The sequence below is a fragment of the Macrobrachium nipponense genome, chromosome 2 (assembly GCF_015104395.2).
Source record: "Macrobrachium nipponense isolate FS-2020 chromosome 2, ASM1510439v2, whole genome shotgun sequence".
NCBI classification, from domain to species: Eukaryota; Metazoa; Arthropoda; class Malacostraca; order Decapoda; family Palaemonidae; genus Macrobrachium; species Macrobrachium nipponense.
This window is the reverse complement of record NC_087201.1, coordinates 87,004,258-87,009,891: the sequence shown is the minus strand read 5'-3', so window position 1 is coordinate 87,009,891 and position 5,634 is coordinate 87,004,258.

Here is a 5,634-nt window from a genome sequence, read left to right as displayed (position 1 = left end):
AAATAGATACCCTAATCCAGACTGTAAGAATTGTATCTGGGGACATCAGAATGGAGTTTGGAATAGAAAAAATGCGCTTAAGTCAACTTACAAAAGGGCAAAGTAACAAGGACTGAAGGGATAAAGCTACCAGATGGGAGCAACATCAAACACATAGATGAGACTGGATACAAATACCTGGGAATAATGGAAGGAGGGGATATAAAACACCAAGAGATGAAGGATACGATCAGGAAAGAATATATGCAGAGACTCAAGGCGATACTCAAGTCAAAACTCACGCCGGAAATATGATAAAAGCCATAAACACATGGGCAGTGCCAGTAATCAGATACAGCGCAGGAATAGTGGAATGGACGATGGCAGAACTCTGCAGCATAGATAAGAAAACCAGGAAACATATGACAATACACAAAGCACTACACCCAAGAGCAAATACGGACAGACTTTACATAACACGAAAGGAAGGAGGGAGAGGACTACTAAGTATAGAGGACTGGGTCAACATCGAGAACAGAGCACTGGGGCAATATCTGAAAACCAGTGAAGACGAGTGGCTAAAGAGTGCATGGGAAGAAGGACTAATAAAAGTAGACGAAGACCCAGAAATATACAGAGACAGGAGAATGACAAACAGAACAGAGGACTGGCACAACAAACCAATGCACGGACAATACATGAGACAGACTAAAGAACTGCCAGCGATGACACATGGCAATGGCTACAGAGGGGAGAGCTAAAGAAGGAAACTGAAGGAATGATAACAGCGCACAAGATCAGGCCCTAAGAACCAGATATGTTCAAAGAACGATAGACGGAAATAACATCTCTCTCCATATGTAGGAAGTGCAATACGAAAAATGAAACCATAAACCACATAGCAAGCGAATGTCCGGCACTTGCAAAGAACCAGTACAAAAAGAGGCATGATTCAGTGGCAAAAGCCCTCCACTGGAGCCTGTGCAAGAAACATCGGCTAAGTGGTGCGAGCACCAACCTGAAGGAGTGATAGAAAACGATCAGGCAAAGATCCTCTGGGACTATGGTATCAGAACAGATAGGGTGATACGTGCAAATAGACCAGACGTGACGTTGATTGACAAAATCAAGAAAAAATTATCACTCATTGATGTCGCAATACCATGGGACACCAGAGTTGAAGAGAAAGAGAGGGAAAAAATGGATAAGTATCAAGATCTGAAGATAGAAATAAGAAGGATATGGGATATGCCAGTGGAAATTGTACCCATAATCATAGGAACACTAGGCACGATCCCAAGATCCCTGAAAAGGAATCTAAAAAACTAGAGGCTGAAGTAGCTCAGGACTCATGCAGAAGAGTGTGATCCTAGAAACGGCGCACATAGTAAGAAAAGTGATGGACTCCTAAGGAGGCAGGATGCAACCCGGAACCCCACACTATAAATACCACCCAGTCGAATTGGAGGACTGTGATAGAGCACAAAAAAAATGATAATAATAATAATAATATAATAATAATAATAATAATAATAATAATAATATAATAATAATAATAATAATAATAATAATTATTATTATTATTATTATTATTATTATTATTATTATTATTATTATTATTATTATTATTATTATTATTATTAAACTAAGATGTAGCCCCATTTCGAAAAAAAGAAAGATTTAAGCACAAACGTTCAAATGTCGATAACAGTACAGTACACAAAAAGAAAAGTATTATATAAGCGAAGAAACAGAAAAAATAATGAACTATTTAAGAAACCCAAGTAAGTCTACTTAACAACAACAAAGAATTTGCACCAAGACTCAGTTTGAGTTTATGAAGATCAAACACTTCGACTGCTTACCTAAATAGGTTATTCCATAAAATGGAATAATGGAATAAAGCTGATACGTAGTAAACGGTATTCTAAGAATCCTTCAATGCCAAGGATGACCAGAATTATGGAAATCAAAAGAGGGTGTCAGATACCAATGCTAATATTTGGAATAAGATATTTATTAGAACTGAAGTTCTCATCAAACATTCTAAGCTACTAAAGATCAGAGCAAAGGACATTATTCACATATGGCAAAATAAAAGAATCGAAATCCTCATAAAACACATTTCACAACGGGATCACTTCAAAGCAGCCGGTTCTGTCATACTCTGGACTTCTGTATCTATTAACATTATCTTCCCATACTTTGAAAACAGCTGTTCCCTCTCTTTGATCTAGATTCTAAAACTTCAAAGCCCTTGGATCTGCCATACTCTGGACTTCTGTATTCATTAACATTAGTTTCCCATACTCTGAAAACAGCTGTTTCCTCTCTATGATCTGGAGTCTAAATCTATTCCATGCAGTTCACGACAGTTCAACGCTTGCCTGCGACGGAACCCATTTGTATACACTATACGGAAATAACTTTAAGAGCCACCGCGGACTGTTGTGACACGTCAGATCAGAATTCCAAACTGGCAAACACAAGTGTTAATGAACAACAGAACGTTGTCGTTAGGCGGTTTTTGAGAACTGAAATTTATAGCTGTCCCTACACTATTTACTTATATTGCTCGTCTTTTCATAGCCTGTGCTTTAAATGTTACATATTTACATTGTTTTGCAAGGTGAACCTCATGCATAATTGACACCGGAAATCTTTACGAGGATTAGAAATAATATTTTATTATGGAACAGTTAACGTGAAAGAACAAGTAAGAGAAAAGTCTTGTGAGAAAAAAAAATGAAACGCACGAATTGTAAGCGTCGAATTTAGATATGAAAAAGATGAATACCGTTTTGAGAAGTGTGCTTGCTTGCGTGTGTGTGTATGGGTTTGCTTCACTGTGTATAAATACGCTTGCATCGAAGCATGCTTCTTTTCCCGATTATCTGTTTGTATGCACAATGCGCCCTGTTGATAACATAATTGAAGAATTATAAACCGCGGTTCAATACTATTGACCTACTTATCAAGCATTGTTGTCGGAACCAACTGCCCCATGAAAGTGTTGTTTACAATTCATCAACAGAAAGGGCGTTTTCGATAGACAACGATGAGGACTTCGGGTGGGATGCATTGCCCCCCCCCCCCCCCGTAACTGAGTTAACTTTAAATCGATGAAAAATAATAATCAAATCAACAGCAAAATTGGACGAAATTGAAAGATCAGGACCTTTACAATTCAAAATAGTGTAGTATCTGAATTTATTCCACTTGGGAAAGGAAGTGCTGATTTTTTTATCGTTCGCAAAATATTTTTTTTTTTTATTTTTTTTTTTTGGGCTTTTATACTTTGTGTCTATATCAGAAATCTAATGTTCATGATGTGACGTTCTTCAAATCTATGCTTCAATATTGGTTATAGGACAGATTTACAATACACTAGCACCATTTCCCGTCTACAGAGAGAAGTAGCTTTACCTGAAACCCCTTATTGTTCCCATTTTTCCATTATTATCCATCCTAAGGGAAAAAAATCATTTCTTTCCAAAATTTCTTCCGATGTCGTTATCCACAAAGTTAAACGTCTTCATGAGACAAATCTATTTTCCCCGTCACGCAAAGGCGAACTATGTTTATAAATGCGCAGGAAAATGTGATAAAAAAAATTATCATACTCAAACGAGTTACAACACGGTCTTTCATAAACTGTCCAATTTAAAGCTTTTTAAACCTTCAAAATAAGGTTAATACACTTCAGGCACTTTCTATGCAAAAACAAAATGTCATTTCAGTTGTATAAACTCTATACCTTCTTTGATTTTCACATAATAACCGTTTTGTCCTAATTATTTGTATATACTTGTGTTTTTACCCTTGAATTTGTCATATGAAACGTGAACCACCACCTCTATAAATCTACCTACTGTTCTATTCCATCAGCCCATTCATTCATATAATATATCATATATATATATATATATATATATATATATATATATATATATATATATATATATATATATACATATATATATATATATATATATATATATATATATATATATATATACATACATATATATATAGTATATATAGTATGTATGTGTGTAAGATATAAATTCCTGCTTCTTTCGGCCTTTGTATAGTCTTGAAGCGACGACTGTTTTAAAATTCTTCGAACATTGTTTTTAAAAGGGAAATTTTGTCTTCTCTCTTTTTTTTAAGACACCTTGGGTAATATCTCATGCACGTTTTCTTTATATCCTTAAAATCTTCCAAAACGATGCTAGGAGTTCCTGTCTGAAAATAAACTATCCAATAATGAAACTTGTGTTAATTACACTTTTATGTTTGATTGGTGTATTTCAAATCTTATAGACCACGATTGATAAACTAGGAAAATAATTAACTATGCTTCAACACTCTCTAGATCCAAATTGATGTTGATAACAATATTGCCTGCCAGATTCTTTTTCCTGTGTTTCATTGCATTTCACCTGTTGCATTTTTACAGATTTTATAGCAATTATCCATTTATGTCAAGTTTATAGAACATTATTACTGTCTTACATCAAAAGGAATACAGCCTAATTATATACATTTCAGGTGGATATCCAATGTACCTGTGGGTTCTCTTTCACCTTAATTTAAATAAAGGCAACAGAACTTTTACCTCTCAATGAATTAGTCCTAATTATATTTACTGCTAAAACAGTCTTGTCCATATGGTGCAGTATCTGATAAATAGTCATCTTAGTGGGCTGAGAAGTGCCTAGTCAATGAGCTGTAATAATTATGAAATTAGTTTTTAATTATGAAATGAAGGTAAACCGTTAAACATGTTTAGAGATCGAACGTGGAATCCTAGATTTGTAAGCTTGCGGTACGACGCAGCACGTTTTTTTTCCCGTAAAGTTAAAAAGTCTCTACCAGCATCATGATTTTTAAACCTTAACATGTATTTCATTGGAAAATTATATGGCTCAGATACGGAAATTCAGTTCCTCTCTTCCCGACAAACAGAAAATATTTTTTTAACTTTTCCAGTTATCTCTGTTGGCGTGTAAGCCTACAGCAATGGAAAACAGCAAAAAACATTTTCTTTGAATTTCGCAAATGTTTATTTTAAAAATGGGGCAATCGTACATAAGTAAAGTTTATTGATACTGGTTCAAGTGAAATCAATTACAAATTTTGAAAAAAGAAATATAAGAAATACCAAAGAAGGTTATTTCGTACATCCTCATGCCTCCTTCACGTGTAGCCAAATGTCATTTTCTCACTTCCTTCATTTGCACGACGTCATCCAATCACCAAGCATTAGAACCAACTACATGGGCATGACATACAGACGCGCGGGCACACACATAAGCTCTGCGTTCAGTCGCATTCGACCCAACATGGCAACGTCACTGAGTTTCCAGGAGCGTTGAAGCCATGCCACGAAAATCAACAGTCGTAAACATTTCTCGTAACTCTTGATTAATGCTCGTTTTTTCCTCAAATAGCAATGTCTATCGGGATCTTTGTTGACACTGTCGAGCTGTAAGTAGTGTTCGTGAATGGTAGTTTCGCGTCTATGGTGTAATCCATATATGGGTCTGTTTCCTTCATGAAGGTTTTGTGGATCTCAGAAGCAATACAGGCATCAATAATAATAATTAATAATGATAAAACAAAGGAATCACTTGTAAACAGTAATCACAT